Source organism: Sus scrofa, chromosome 15 (assembly GCF_054392235.1).
Source record: "Sus scrofa isolate SSC_HxYL_T2T_F1_AM1 chromosome 15, Sscrofa_HxYL_maternal_Yorkshire_Landrace_v2.0, whole genome shotgun sequence".
NCBI lineage: Eukaryota > Metazoa > Chordata > Mammalia > Artiodactyla > Suidae > Sus > Sus scrofa.
Window position 1 is genome coordinate 40,341,791 of NC_139397.1, and position 17,259 is coordinate 40,359,049.

At 38.1% G+C, this 17,259-nt stretch overlaps 1 pseudogene; it reads right to left on the reverse strand.

Annotated features, from left to right (window-relative positions):
- Window positions 1-7,595: 7,595 nt before the first annotated feature.
- On the reverse strand, window positions 7,596-8,431 carry LOC146395801 (small ribosomal subunit protein uS2 pseudogene; annotated as a pseudogene).
- Between the last annotated feature and the right edge of the window lie 8,828 nt (window positions 8,432-17,259).

Below are 17,259 nucleotides of genomic sequence, written 5' to 3' on the forward strand. Positions count from 1 at the left end.
AGACACAGCACTAAGAACTTCAGGTGTACCACCTCATTCAATATGTTGAAATGTCATACTCTCTGTTACTAAGTCCATGTTTTTACAGATGGAAAAGACTAAATTTGGGGAAAAAATAATTACCCTTCACCTTGCCAACGTAGTGAGGAAGAAGAAAACCTAGTATTCAAATAAAGTGCTTTAACTCTAAAACTGTGTTTTTCCAGTAAATCAGATTGTCTTTCTTTGTCCCTCGATGTGTCCTTCTCTAAAGCACCCATAAATTCCAGCTCACTCATGTGGGACCATCAGGCTGTTCTGACAGACTTCGGATGATGACACTTCACAGACAAGTTGGTTCAGGTCCTGGATGAACCAGGACAGAACTGGCTGAGATTATTCCAGCCCCAGATTTAGCATCTCTAGTTTGTTTCCTATGAGTTTCCAAATCTGAATTGCTGAATAGTCAAGCCTCAAAGCAGTGCCTTGAGAATAATGTAATGTAGAGAACTAGGCAAATGGATTCTTTATCCATATTTCTTTCCAGTTCAGGGTCTTCCGTCAACTCCATTCAATCAATGTTTCTGGAGGACACAACCTATGCCAAAGTTCTAGAAACCGGGATTACAAAGGTTAACAACAGAGAATGAACCTTCTACAGGAGCTAATAGAATAACTGATCTCTGATTGCAGAGACCAGCTGTTGCAAAACAGGGTTTATGAACAATGATTCCGCATATGTTTCTTTGCAGGGGATTGCCACAGTTAAACCAGTTTTGGACACGCTACAAGCTATTAGCTCTTCCTGGTTATGTGTTGAGACTATTAGCTTATTAGATATCCTGCAGTGAGAAAAATCTGTTTCACTTTATTTAGATCTGGTTTTACAAAAAAACAAAAAAAAAAAACAAAAAACAAACAAAAAAACCAAAAGAACAAAATAAACCTCTGACTATGGCAACTTTATTTTTCCCTTTGTAGCACATAGCAAAATTCCATGAAATTAGAGTTCCTTCAAAACACATTTTAGGAAATAGTAGCCTAGAATATTTCACCAGGCTCATAACCAATCTCTCCCTCTCCTCTCTTATCTGAACAGTCTTTTGCACAATAGTCAGAATTGTCTTCCTCAAAAATGATCAGATTATGCAGGTTACATTACTTTGTTTTAATATCAAATCAAAAATATACAAACAACTCAGAATCTACAATTTTACAATAAATGCTATGATCAGAGCCTTTTCGTTTGGGGGTTTGTTTTGTTTTTTTCTGTCAAAGCTATCTTCCCCAGGTTTATGTCCGCCTGTTCCTTTAGTCGCTCAAGCTTAGTGAAGGGGTACCACCCTCCGTTCCCACAAAGCACATTTATACCCTCACTGTCGGTCACTAGAACACCCTTTCCTCCATCTCTGCCTCCTTGTTTATTGCATGATAAAGGAGGAGGGAGGGGTGTTCCACAGTACACTGGTGGTCTAACTTAATCTAAGGAGGCTTTCTGGAACAAATGGCATAAGATATTATTTTCCTAAAGTTGGCTAGATGCAGTTTTTACTCGGTGATTTAGTGAGACACATGATTTTGCTTGAGTTGTTATACATTATACTGCCAAAAAATAGATTGGAAATGTCAGTGGCCTGTTTTAATGTAAATTCTCCACGTGTTGGGTAAAACATATTGACTTCCAAGTAATAGTGTACTTTTGACTTGATATATATCGACTTGTACCTAGTAGGGACTTATTGATTGTTTTCAGTAAATACCCTGTGAAATGTTTTCTCATTTAGCTAAAAATAAAGATCAGCTTTCAGCAACATTTTTTTGTTTTCCCTTTCAAGTAGAAAAATATGTTGATCATGGTGGCTACTCTCAAAGTTGATTTGAAACCAGTTGTTTTAAGTGTGTATATAATCCAGAGACCTAAATTAAAAAAATAAAACTTATTAAAAAATCTAATAATGCTGCTTTAGAAAAGAAGTTAACTTTTTTCCTACCATATTAATATAAATTAAAATATGGTCAGTACTATCCCAAGTGTATAAAACTTGCCAATAAATTTGATGTAAACAGATTGGAAAATATGGATCAAATTTCATATTCATCAGGATTACTCTCTAGTTTTCAAATTATAAAGAACCATTTAAACAAGATCTTGGTTTAATCTCAAAATGTGTTTGCACTGAGAGCTTTTGTTTCACTGTTTCTCTTCATGCAACTTGAGCAAACTCTTTTAACTTTTACACTGTATCACTTGCTAAAATGCTATGTTTTCTACAATGAAATAAGGCCTCATGTTTCTTTTTCAAATTTATATAGCCACAATTAATCTGTCTCTGACACTGAACAGACAAAAAATAAATGACCATATTTAAATAAGTATGTTAGAGATTGGTCCAGTGTCTATGGCAAATACATATATATGCAGATATGTTCTTATATGTTAGTGTAACTCAAACTTACATCCTAAGAGAATCACAATTAGGTTTGTTATTCCATCCAAATAGCTAAACCTATGTAACTTTGTGAATTTCAAGTATCTGTTATCTATCAGTGTGTAACTATGAATAGTGGGACTCTAGGTACTACATTTTTCTTTCTGGTATTTTTCTGAGCTTTCCAAATTTTCCTTGATTATTAGTGATTTAAACAGAGCCATTTCATGGACTTGGAGAATAGAATTGTGGCTGCTTGGGGGGAGAGGGAGGAAGTGGGAGGGATGGGGAGTTTGGGGTTATTGGATACAACTTGGAATGGATTTACAAGGAGATCCTGCTGAGTAGCATTGAGAACTAAGTCTTGATACTTATATTGCAACAGAACAAAGGGTTGGGGGGAATGTATACATGTAAGAGGAACTTGGTCCCCATGCTGTACAGCTGAAAAAAATTAAATAATAAAACAATAAAAAAATAAAAAAAAAATAAAACTTCATCTTTAAGAAAAAAAATAAACAGAGCCATTTTAAAACTTTTTAAAAGATGAAGGCCTTACATTTTAATTAGGAGCTATCTAAAAGATTCTTCAACATGGACATATATATCATCGCATTTTTTTGTAACATTTATACAGCATTGCATTAGAAACAGATATTTTACCTGTGCAACACAGCATGTGTTTTCATAGCTGTTAGAGAGAGGAGGTACAGCCTGTCTAATATACTTCCAGCACTTAATGAGCAGGAAGCAAGTATTAGTATCCCTATCATCTTTAAAAAGTATTTTGTAGAGGTTTTTTGCCAGACTGTTCTCAACTCTGTTCCCTGACTTTCTGCTACCCTGTTCCCCATCACAGAAACCACATTTCCCTGAACCACTACAAATGGGCTTCCCAGGGGTTCTGCTAATGGAGGCACAGGCAGGTGATTTGAAGGTTGTTTCTTGTCTTCTCCAGAAGAGACTGCAGGTTCTCAGCCAGACCCCCTAACCCCTCCAGATGGCCACACTGCAGTCCAGTTTATGTGGGGGTTCAGGAACGCTGTCTCCTCTCCTGGCACCAGTTTCCTATTTTTTTAATGGTTAGGTCCGTCTCTGGTCTCCATCACCATGTGACTGATTTTCTGTGTTCAGTACCTTTTATTTGATGGATTTAAATGGGCTTCTATTTTCCTGGCCCTGACACACAGTGGCCATTTATGGCACACTACACAGCCACACTGGAAATCCAGCCACTGTTCCTTTCTTTGAAATTTGTGAAACCATAGTATCTTGGGTATTTGTACTGATTACTTTAAGGCCACAATTTACTGAGCAGCCAAAAGTTACCAGGTATTGTCCTGAATGTCTGCCAGCCTACCTGTCTAGTCTCATCTCACTCTCTTCACACCACCCATGCTGGTTTTCTTTCAGATCATCAGAGGCACACATTTCTTGTACCCATGCTGCACATATACATGCTATTCATGGAATGGACCACCTCCACTTAACTCCCGAAGACTCATTTATCTCTTATGTTTCAAAGTAAACATAATAATTCCTTGATTCAAAATCATTAATGTTTCCCTGCTGTACACTCTCATTCCACCGTTCATTGCCTCCTCATAGGATGGATAAAATAAATAATTTACAATAGAATTTGTATTTTAATTTCTCATTGTTCCTCATTAAATTATAAGGTCAATGGAGGCTGGGGCCAAATCCACCTAATTTTAACCTCTACATCCATGCAGGCTGTCAAGACTCTTAAACATGCAAAACTGGTGCTGAATAATATTTGTTGAATAAGTTATTTCATTTAGTCTTCTCAACCTTCCTTTAAGGTGGATATTCAACTTACTACTTTTTAAAGATTCATTCTACACTGCATTGAGTAGGCAGCTACATAGCATGGAATGTTTTAAATGCAGAGGTTTAAATAAAAATGAAACAGACAAACATTCTTCCCACTATAAAGCTTACATTCCAGTTGGAAGTATATCCAATACACAAATGAAATACAGAAGGTGTCAGATGATGATAAGCAAAATTGAAAATAAGCCAGGTCTGTAATCCATTTTGAGCTTATTTTTGTTGTATGGTGTTAGGGAGTGTTCTAATTTCATTCGTTTCCATGTTGCTGTACAGTTTTCCCAGCACCACTTATTGAACAAGCTGTCCTTTCTCTATTGTATATTATTGCCTCCTTTGTCATAGATTAGTTGGCTGTAGGTTCGTGGGTTTAATTCTGGGCTTTCTCTCCTGTTCCACTGATTCGTATTTCTGTCTGTATGCCAGTACCATATGGTTTTGAGGATTTTTGCTTTGTAGTATAGTCTGAAGTACAGGAGCCTGATTCCTCCAGCTCCATTTTTCTTTTTCAGGATGGCTTTGGCTATTCTGGGTCCTTGTGCTTCCAAACAAACTTTAAAATATTTTGTTTGAGTTCTGTGAAAAATGTCCTTGGTAATTTGATAGGGATTGCATTGAATCTGTAGATTGCCTTAGGTAGTATAGTCATTTTGATAATATTAACTCATCCAATCCACGAGCATGGTAGTATATCTTTCCATCTATTTGTGTCATCTTTGATTTCTTTCATCAGTGTCAAATAGTTTTCAGAGCACAGGTTTTTTTGTCTCTTTAGGTAGGTTTACTCCTAGGTATTTTATCCTTTTGGATGTGATGGTAAATGGGATTGCTTCCCTAATTTCCCTTTCTGATCTTCCATTGTTAGTGTATAGAAATGCTGTCGATTTCTGTGTATTGATTTTGTATCCTGCGACTTTGCCAAATTCGTGGATGAGCTCTAACAGTTTTCTGGTAGAGTCTTGAGGATTCTCTCAGTTTAGTATCATGTCATCTGCAAATAGTGATAGTTTTACTTCTCCCTTTCCAATTTGGATTCCTTTTATTTCTTTTACTTCTCTGATTGCCATGGCCAGGACTTCCAAACTATGTTAAGAGTAGTGGCGAGAGCAGACATCCTTGTCTTATTCCTGATCTCAGCAGGAATTCTTTCAGCTTTTCACCATTGAGAATGATATTCGCTATGGGTTTGTCATATATGGCCTTTATCTTGTTGAGGTAGGTTCCTTCTATGCCCACTTTTTGAAGGGTTTTTATCAGAAATGGGTGTTGGATTTTGTTAAAGGCTTTTTCTGCATCTATGGAGAGGATCATGTTTTTTATTCTTCAGTTTGTTAATGTGGTGTATCACACTGATGGATTTGTAGGTATTGAAGAACCCTTGCATCCCTGGGATAAATCCCACTTGATCATGATGTAAGCTCAAAATGGATTAAAGACTTAGATATAAGACCAGACACTATAAAACTATTAGAGGAAAACCTAGGCCAAACACTCTCTGACATAAACAACAGCAACATCTTCTCAGATCCACCTATCAGAGTATTGACAATAAAAAGAAAAATAAACAAATGGGATCTAATCAAACTGAAAAGTTTCTGCACAGCAAAGGAAACCCTAAACAAAACAAAAAGGTAACCCACAGAATGGGAGAAAATCTTTGCCAATGAATCGACTGACAAGGGATTAATCTCTAAAATTTATAAACACCTTCTGCAGTTCCATACAATAAAAAACAAACAATCCCATCAAAAAATGGGCAGAAGATCTAAATAGACAGTTTTCCAAAGGAGACATACAGATGGGCAAAAAACACATGAAAAGATGTTCAAAATCACTCATTATTAGAGAGATGCAAATTAAAACCATGATGAAGTACCACCTTACACCAGCCAGAATAGCCATCATCAAAAAATCTACAAACAATAAGTGCTGGAGAGGGTATAGAGATAAAAGAACCCTATTACACTGTTAGTGGGATTGTAAATTGGTGCAACCACTTGGAAAACAGTATGGAGATTCCTCAGAAAATTAAACATAGAACTACCATTTGATCCAGGAATGCCACTCCTGGGCATCGATCCAGAGAAAACCATGACTCGCAAAGACACATGTACTCCGATGTTCATTGCAGCACTATTTTCAATACCCAAGACATGGAAACAACCTAAATGTCCATCGACAGAGGTGTTCATCAAGAAGATGTGGTACATATACACAATGGAATATTACTCAGCCATTAAAAAGAATGAAATACCACCATTTTTAGCAACATGGATGGACCTAGAAATTATCATGCTAAGTGAAGTCAGCCATACAATGAGACACCAACATCAAATGCTTTCACTAACATGTGGAATCTGAAAAAAGGACAGATGGAACTTCTTTGCAGAACAAATACTGACTCACAGACATTGAAAAACTTATGGTCTCCGGAGGAGACAGTTTGGGGGGTGGGGAGATGTGCTTGGGCTGTGGGATGTAAATTAGATTGTTATAATCATTATGCAACTACAAATGCGATAAATTCATTTGAGTAATAAAAAAAAGAGAATAAACTGGAAAAACAGACTAGCAGATACCATCTAAGGACAAAGTGCTATTTTGAATAGGAAGTTTGGGAGGATTTTCTTGATACTATGAGCCAAGAACTAAAGGAGGTGAGACAGTATAGAAGGCAAAGAATTCCAGAAAGAGGAAACTTCATTTTAGAAGTAAGAAATTAATTTCAAAGAAGGGAAGTAATTGTTCTGAGGTAATGACACCAAAGCAAACTTGGGTGTGCTCACCTGACACCTGGAAAAGCCAATCTCCTGACACAGGGGTATGGGGAAGGAAAGCACAGCATTTATCACAGGGTGCCAAATAAGGAGAGTGGGCAGCTCATATTCAAAAGACCCAACCTTCCTCATATATCTCTGAAAAGGGGTTTTAAAGACATGATAAGGGAGAGGGTCGAGTGGTTCATGATCAGCTTGTGGACATCCTTCTGATCGGCTGGTAGTGAGGTAACAGGGTGGTATTTTGGGAGTCATTATCAACCTTCTGCTTTCTACCAGTCTGAGATCTACAAGCTGGTGGTCAGCATACAGTTGACTTCTTCCACCTGGTAGGGGTTTTATTATCTGCAAAACAGCTCCAGGATATGACTTAGGATATTTTCTATAGCCCTCAAGGAGGAACTGAAGATTGTAACTTTGTTTTATGGCTAAAGTATTACTATTTTTCCTTGCTTGATTTTTTCCCTCTGTTTCTGCACACACTTTCATTTTTTTAAAAGAAACGTTACTTTCCATTAACCTACTTCCTTTTAAGAGTTTGTGGAGAAATAATTTAAGACTATTCACTGGCTGTTTCTCCCCATTTAGTAATCTGAGCAGTGGGAGCTGCAACCAGTCTTCAGTGGCTGGTTGAATGCTCAGTCTACAGTAGGTGTTTCAGGGGCACAGAAGGCATCTTCATGCCTGCAGACCAGTCTGCCACTTCAGGGTTAGTAGCAGTGAACTCAGGAGGCAGAGAAATCTATTATCCCTGAAATTTCTCTTTGGTCACAGCCATACAGTTACTGCCTGCTCTTCCCTTTCAGTCTCCTCAGGATCTCTATAGCAGTAGAGATCAGGTATGACCTTCCATGGCTGTTCACAGGTAGACAGTCTTGTACAGATCTCCAGGGTTAGCATCCACCACATCAGACACACTGAGTGAGCTCCCTTGTTGCTGCATGAGGTGGCAAGGTCCACATAACAGAGGAGAGTCTGTGTTACATAGAGCACTGGTAGGCAAACTAATGTTTAAGAGGGCTCTGTGAGAGGCTGGTGGGATCAGTAACCACCAAAAGACTGTGCTTTTAGGAGGCTTCCTGGATCTGGTTAGTGGATGTTCCAGGAGTGAAGCAGCAGCAATAGAAATGCCTCCAATGACAGCAGCAAACTTCAGTATAGCTCAAGCATTAGTATTCCTGGAGGATAGGATACTGACATCAGCTGGGTTTTCAGTGTCAACAATGGAATGAGCTGTTGACAATAGAAACTTCTCTCCAAGTCTTGTCAGATTTGTAAGGTAGATGCCATCATTTTTCCTTCTGTAGATGGATGGTTCCATTTGGAAGTCAAGGTTGGTGCATCTAAATGTGTTCTTGCTGCAAGGAATTTGAGAAAATAATCTTCTGCCTTCATAATCTTCCTTCAGGATACAGGGCCTCCCAACATTGTGAAATTTTCCCTTGAAGTTATGATATGAATCCAGAAAAACTTAGTATGGACACCTGTCTGGGTAGCATGGAAAGCTGTTTCTGCATTTTATGACTTGTCTGATTAAATCTAATCCTTGGAACTCTGAAGATTTTCTTCTACAAACAAGAGGGGTAACTTGGGAAGGGTCTCTACCTGGGAAGGACTTCAAGGTCCTGTTGAGCTTCAGTCATAAGGAGCTGAGTTTTGTAACCAGGTCCATGCGATTCCAAGCCTGGGCTCTATTTAATGTATTACAGTTTCACATTATGGCATCTGGGACATAAAACCACTGCAACAAATTCACCACAGTTTATATCATCTCAAGTTGTTTGGCCATGGTCTATATATTCCTGCCCACCCTGCTCACATTTTTTTTTACAAGAGAAAGAACAAGTGCACACACCATTACAGATAAAATTCAGCTTAGGAATTTAGACCATTTCAGCTAAAAAGCATTTTGTAGGGGGTTGTTAGCAGTGGGGTTAAGACACCAGTGATGAAAAGCAAACTGTGGATGTTGAGCTCCAAAGGAAAAACACTGAATTCTGTGCTGTTTCAGATCTGTGGTCAGACCCTTACCATTGATCATGACGAGGGCAACTGAGTGTGCAGTGCTGGATCTACAAACGTCCATAAGGCTGTGAAAAGAACTTAAACTTGTGTCACCTTCACACACAAAGGAATTATTAAACCATAAAAATGATGTGTTTGAAGCCTTGACTAGTGAAAAGCCTGTGTTTAGTTCTCTGTCTTTTAAGTGAATGGTGGCATTTCTTAAAATCCTTTTGATGTCTAAAGAACCATTAATGAAGACAGATGAAGACAAGGGCATCTGTGGGCACTGACTGTGATGGTTCACAGTGGACACCCTAGATGTAGAACTCCTTTGTTCAGGGATTTCTTAGTGATAAGTTTTGTGCATGGCTTTTCCTCTGCTGTCCTTGGTCTCAGAATTTAAAGAAAATTTCCAACTTAATCATACTGATGAGGTTGCAGATTGAATGGAGAATTGGTATTGGTTAAACTTGGATTTTTTATTTTTACTTTTTGCTTTTTAGGGCTGGTCTTGCGGCCTATGGAGGTTTCCAAGCCAGGAGATGAGTCAGAGCTACGGCTGCCAGCCTATGCCAGAACCACACCAACGCCAGATCTGAGCCACGTCTGCAATCTACACCACAGCTCACGGCAACAATGGATCCTTAACCCACTGAGTGAGGCCAGGGATCAAACCCGCAACCTCATGGTTCCTAATCAGATTCCTTTCCACTGAGCCACAATGGGAACTCTGTAAACTTGGATTTTTTATTATTATTCTGGCTTCAGTATGGACTAATTTTTAATGTTTTATATCTCTGGGCTCTACCTATAAAATGCAGATGCTTATATAACTTAAATTTGAAGGTTAGTCCAAAGCTAGAGATGGCCCATGTGAAATACATTAATACTATGGGCATGTATTAGATCTGTGGCAAAAGGTTACTCTAAGGTGTATATTTACTGATTATAATGAAGATTAATCAGGACAAGCAGCTCAATGTGGAAGAAAATCACAAGATACTGGAATAGAGAAAGCTAAATTATGTCTTTACTATCCCAAGAAATAGCACAGAACTTGTATAGACATAGTACAAACTACTGGACTTATTTATCTTGTCATTGGTAATAAGGAGGTTAGTGCAGAAGATTCCAAATTCCCTTTCAGATAAAAACAAGCAAACAAACAAAAAATCCCCATGACTCTCTAATGTATATCTTCTATGCATTTGTGTAATGTGGCTTCCAACACTCACAGGAAAGGTAAAACTCTTGAGAAATTCTAACATTCCAAGCCATCACACAGTGGAATCAACTTTCATTAAGAAGCACATTCCATTTGGGACAGAGTATCATTTCCATTCCCAAATAGCATTTGATTAAATCTATAGTGTTATCCAGATCCAGGGTAAAAAAAATGGTAATATTCCCTCAGATAACTCATATTTTTTCCATTCCAATTTTGATAGCGCAAAAATAAAACTTTTATTAAATATTAAGACCAATGAAATAAGAGCAATTTCCTTTCAGAACCGAGATTAAAACATTGGATGAGGCATTGTCTTCTCAGTTTTCACTCAAAATTTCTATCTAACTTTTAAAAAGCCTGTATGTATTAATGAAGTTGGAAACTTCAGATGCATTTACATCTATTTGCTGGAGAATAAATAGCGCTTTACTTGGGAGTTCTGTTTTTCTGAGTCGCTGTTATGTGGGTCATTTGAGAGACCTATAAACACATTTGTGGATTTCAATTATTCTCTCTACCTACAAGCACTTTACTGTCTCCTCTGATTCACACTTCTCTATAGTTATACCTCTTAAAGAAAAGTGTGGGGGGGAGCTATGTAAAGTGATTTTCACATCTTTAAGAATCCCATAAAAATATGAACTCCAGGAATTGACTCTCTCCCTCTGGAATTTCTGTTCCTACCTGGCAGACTGTGTCTTGTTTTACAAATTTAAGCAACCATAAACTCTAAGCATTTATATTTCTACATCTTCACTTTCAAACTCTAGTTATGCTCTGTAAAATGGATATTCTTCAATATTTGCCTTTCTTTACTTCTCAGTAGAATGAATAATAGAGAAGAATGTGGCAACAAAACTTTAATGTGATTTATGACTTATATCACTGACAAAAAGCTAATGTGCCTGAAATACAAAAGTAATCTTTTAAAAGGGAGAATAATATGGTAAAAAAATTACCAAAACTTCTGTAGCAAATGGGTTAGAGATACGAACATATGTTTTACAGAAAAAGTAAAGGTCAGTGTGCTTAATCATGTAAAACATTTTAACTAGGTAATAATGAAATAAATAAAAATTTAAAATACAGTGATTTATAATTTCTCATGCTATACATTGGCAAAGTCTAAAAGTTGACCACAAGCTTTGTTGTTGAGGCAACAGGGAAATAGTGACAATGGGGATGCAATATGATTCAAAACACGTAGTGATGGGAGTTCCCTTTGTGGCTCAGAGGATAACGAACCTGACTAGGATTCATGAGGATGTGGGTTTGATCCCTGGCCTTGCTCAGTGGGTTAAGGATCCTGCATTGCCATGAGCTGTGGTGTAGGTGGCAGACACAGCTAGGATCCTGTGTTGCTGTGGCTATGGTGTAGGCCAGCAGCTGCAGCTCTGATTTGACCCCTAGCCTGGGAACTGCTATATTCTTCGAGGACAGCACTAAAAAGAAAAAATAAATACGTAAATATATAACAAATGGTCAGGATGTGACATCAATTAATCAAATTTACCTGTGCAGTAACCCTCTGATCCAAGTAATACCTGCTTTAAAAATGTATATCAAGGCATATATGCATGGAAAATTTGTTTTTTGTAGCCAAAGAAAAGAGAGATTTCAAATTCCCATTAGAAGGGAAGGTTGAATAAACTCTGGTAAGATCTACAAAAAGGAGAATAAGAAGCTCTAAAAGGGAGTGAGAAGTATCTCTACATGATATTATGAGCTATGTCCTAAATATAGGGGAGAAGAAAGGAAACAATTGGAGGAAATGTATAGTTTACTATAAGTAAATGCAATCACCCACTATTGATTACAAAGAAAATGTATAGGGCGTCTTATGTACGTACATACACGCACGCATACCAAACATGGTTACATTTATAGGAAAAACAATAAAAGCATAAAGATAAACAGATTAATTTTTTAAGGAAGAAGGGAAAGGGCAGAATGCTAGGAATAGAAGGCAGAGTTCTCTAAGTCTGTGATATTTTCTAGATTTGACTTGGTAAGCATGTAAACATTTTACCTATGTATAAAATAATATAATACCTCAAACAAAGCAAAATGAAACAAATCTACTTAAATGTGTCTCAAATTAACGATGTAATTGAATCAAGAAAAATTTTTTTCCAGGGAGTTCCCTTTGTGGCTCAGTGGTTAACTAATCCAACTAGGAACCATGAGGTTTCGGATTCGATCCCTGGCCTCGCTCAGTGGGTTAAGGATCCGGTGTTGCTGTGAGCTGTGGTGTAGGTTGCAGACGTGACTCAGATCCCACGTTGCTGTGGCTCTGACATAGGCCAGAGGCTACAGTTCTGATTCAACCTTTAGTCTGGGAACCTCCATATCCCATGGGAGCAGCCCAAGAAATGGCAAAAAAGACCAAAAAAAAAAAAAGAAAAGAAAAAAGAAAAATTATTTCCAAGTATGTAAAACACAATTTTACTGCTATCTCAGTGGATTTCACCATAAGGAAAAAGTAAACTGCAAAATAAAATAAAACAAAACAGTAACTAGTTTTCTAGTCCTGTCTTCAAAGGTAATGGTAGTGTTATTATCCTAAGACTGTTGAGTGAGTTATAAGATAAAGCAGTGAGTAAGATTCTTGTCCCTGAGGATCAGGATGAAAGAGCTAAAGGATAAGGTCACTAAAGCTAAGTAACGATCATGCAGTTTTGAACTTGAATGTGGGGTTCCAGTATGGATTTGTAATGTGTTTAGCTATTAAACACCAAGAAAGTTGACAAAATTAGAATACTTGTTGTGCAACTCCTAGACAGTGACCATAAACAGCTGCCAACTTCACCACAAAGACAATCCACTATCTATAAAGAATCCACAGCCCACACATCCATAAATAATGTTTACCCAAAGCTCTATGAGGCCTATAGACTGCAAAAGCGAAGTTACAGGAAATTTGGGGAACAGAGAACAGTTCCATGAGATCAGAGGGATGATTATGAAAACATCACATGACAACTATCTGATTTCTTCAACAAACAATTGCAAGGGAAGGTAAAAAGAGATTGAAAACAAATCAATAATTCAAATGGAACTTAAGAGACATATTGGTCAATTGCCATATATTTGACATCCAAATTTAAACAAGAAAACTTAAAAAAAAATGAAAGAGGAATTTGAATCTTAACTCAATCACTGATATTAAAAGTCACTGCCAATTTAATTAGAGGTTTGAACATAGTGATGTGGCTACTTTAAAAGGAAAAAAAAAAAAGCGTTATCTTTTAGAAATTCATGCTGACAAATTTACAGATGACATGGTGTTTTATGAGATTTTCTTCAAAACAACCGAAGTTGAGATGAGTGGATGATGGTATAGGTGAAACAAAACTGGCCATGACTTAATAATTTTTCATGTCATTTATGAGTATCTGGAGTTTATTATAGTATTCATGCTATTTCTTACGTTTAAATATTCCATAATATAAGGCATAAAAATTAGCCATTGTATCATTGTTTAGCACTTTGAGTTACCTCAAATATGGGCAAAATAGCTTGTAAGGTGGTATGAAGAAAATTCAAATAATGATTCCCAGACTGAAAGAATATCCTTACCAGTTATTTTTCTAACATAATTTATACATAATTTTTATTTTATGATCATGGCTTTTGTCTCCAGGAGTCCATGTTGAAGTAAAAATTCTCTCCCAAGAAAAATAAAGGAAATAATCCTTCCAACATTGTGAGGATTGTACTACCACAGTTGGTCAGTTCTAATAACCAGGTAGCAAAAAATAGATAAAAGTAGAACATTTTGATTGGAGAATGGATTTAGAACCAATATTGTAACAGCTCAGTTACAGAGAACAGATTTTTCTTCTAGCTAGTTTTAAGTTAGAAGGGATTTATTATAGGATGTGACCCAGCTCACAGAGGGTTAGGGGACTTAAAACAACATTCTAGGCTGAGCTTCTAAGCATTACTCCCCAAGCTCCTCCACAGACCTGGGCTGGCGAAGGTGGCTGCTGTGATTCTACGATAAGTAAACTTATGCACTCAGTGTATCACCAGTTTGTAGTGTTGCTCCAATCAGGAATCCAGCTTCAGGACTACAAGCCACACCTGTCATAATGTGAACAAGAAAAAAAGAAAAAGATGCAAGTACAGCTGATTGGCCCAATCTAAATTAAATCTGGAATTCTAGCCAATAAAAAAGTCTTCAAGTCATAGTTTTAGCTTCCCACAATTTTCAGCCTGGAGGTCACACTAGGCAGAAGATGCCAATCAGCCACATCATCAGGACCAACACATTTTCTGTTCATATTTCATGAGCCATCACTCGCTGCAGCCTTCTCCTGCCCCGCTGCCCCCCACGTCTGTCAAGTCCAAATCCGTATCATCTCTGACTACATGGTGCTCATGATTGGATAAAACATGCTTTTTCTCTTATTCCAAATACACTTGTACAGAATATGTAGAAAGTAAGTTTTTCTCCTGCCCTTTTTAGTGGAGAAGTCACATCACAAACACAAATGCTTTCTCAGGCCTCACTTAAGGAATTCGCTTTCATGCATGTACCCAGATAGGGAACCAGCCCAAGTCTACCTCCACCCACCTCTCAGGCATGTATTCTTTTACCAGTGTGGTTGTTTGGGAAGTGATGTTACAGAAGGGTTCAACATTTTAAAGCAAGAATGTTTATGTATGTCCTTCTGAAGTGGTGTCATCTTGTAGTTCATTTCTGTGTTTACTACAGGTGTTCAGCCTCCTCCAGTGCAGTTTCTTAGTCCTCTCTCTTCAGCCTCCCTGCAATCCAGAATCTAGTGAGCATTGAGGAGATACCTAATTAGGGAGTGAGTGCTCAATGCAGGGGACTTGCAGGGTCTGAGCCTCAGGAATTGAGAACAGCACAGAGAGCTCTGGCTGGAGCCAGAGGAAGAAATCACATCCAGACGATGACAGTGTCTGGTGCTTGGCTGCAGAGGAGTTTTTCCTAAATAGAAAAAAAAAAGTGCCAGCTACTTGTATTTTTTTGGGAGGGAGGACAACAGAACATGCATCGATATAGTAATCAAGGCCTGGTTCCAAATAATTCACTAGTGTCAGAAGTAGATAATGGCATCTAATTAAGACATTAATTAAAACTCATAATAGTTACTTAATTAGAAAATATAAAAATACCATTAGATTTGCTCCTTTAAATTAGCTGAAGCAGCTGATTAGCAGGTGTTCTGAATGTATTTTTTTTTATTCAGTACAATATCATGTGGGTAAAAATTAGACCTGTAAATAAGGATATTACAGTCAATCATCATGAAGTTTGTAGCAGCTGCTGGAGAGGCAGTGTGGGGGTTCTGGCCCCACCACCCTGGTACATGGCCAGCCCTATAATTGCTTTCTGCTTACTCCCAACTTCCACTGAAGTTTAAAATCGACAAGCTCCATCCCACAACCCTTTTCCTGAACGTTCTAGGAGTTCTCATGCCCTTTGGGTGCCTCAGACTCAAGCACTAAAAGGAGAATCCCAAGGGAATGATTTAAATTGGTGTGGAAGGAATGTAGGATAAAGACAGGTGGTGTTGCAGTGGGCAGGAGATGCTGGCAAGTCCCCACAGAGGCTACCCTGGAGGGCACACTATGCTCTCATTTGGTGGAGGTACAGTGGGTCAGTGCGCCTGCATAGCTCTCATATCCATGCCATTGCATCCCCAGACACTGTACTTTATGTGTATTATATTAGATCGTGTTATGAAAATGAATTTGTTACAGTTCCTGTTATGGCTCAGTGGTAACAACTCCGACAGGTATGTATGAAGATGTGGATTCGATCCCTGGCCATGATCAGTGGGTTAAGGATCTGGTGTTGCTGTGTGCTGTGTTGTAGGTCACAGATACAGCTCAGATCTGGTGTTGCTGTGGCTGTGGTGTAGGCTGGCAGCTGCAGCTCAATTTGACCCCTATTTTGGTAACTTCCATATGACACAGGTTCAGCCCTAAAAAAAAGAAAGAAAATGCATTTGTTTTGTTCTTATTTCCATCTCACTGGTCAAATGAAACCTTCCCAAGAATAGGCATTAGTCTGGTGGATTGGATCACCTGATATAAACAAGATTGAGTGCAAATTAGGTTCTTGGTAAATATTGATAAAAAAACGAATGAATGAATGACACTATTGAGGTTTGTGTATTGTGTGCATGTGTGTGTATGTTTGCGTCTGTGTGCTGCTTTTTGATATTTTAAATGTTGGGGGATCAGAAAGTGTGTTTGTAACATCTCACTGACTCAAAACTCCCCACATGGTAGTCTACTGTCACATATTCTTATAAGCCTTGGTGTAAACTCCATTATCACAGAGATGTCTAAGCAAATACTATCAGCTTGAGCCCATGAAATGATGGCTGGGGTCAACCATTCAATATACACCCTCTTCATTATTACAAACACCCGACAAATGAAGACCCCTAATCCTCCTGCCTCTCTTGCCCTTTTAGCATTTTTCGTTGGGATTTCTGTATCCCAAGCAGAAGTTTCAAGCCCAATGAAGCTTTTCAAATAGAAAGTGTTGGAGGAAAGAGCCTGACCTGTCAAAATAGGTGTCTGCATGGATGGGAAAACAGGAAGATGGTCAGATTCAACCACCCTGTATGGGAAGCCAGAGATAAGAATGGTATGTTGAAGGCATACTGAGGGCAAAGATCCACAGATGTAAATTCTAAATAGACTACTCAGTGAGGGGTTAGAGGTATTTATAACTGGGTGGGTGGGACTAAGAGTGAAGGCGGCCAGGTCCAGAAAGGAAGAGCCTTGCATGTGGGCTAAGAGGTAGGCAGCTCATTTCTTTGGACCTTAAAAAGTTTCTGCTTTAAAAAGTGATGTGTGAAATTTGTCTTTAGAACTCTTGCTGAGAAAAACTTTCTGGAGAATGGACCAGAAAGGAAAAGCCAGATGTGGTAGGGCTGCTAACATCGGGATGGTAAACATTTTTTCCATTTCTGAATTTTTTTTGTGTGTCTTCTCAAGTGTC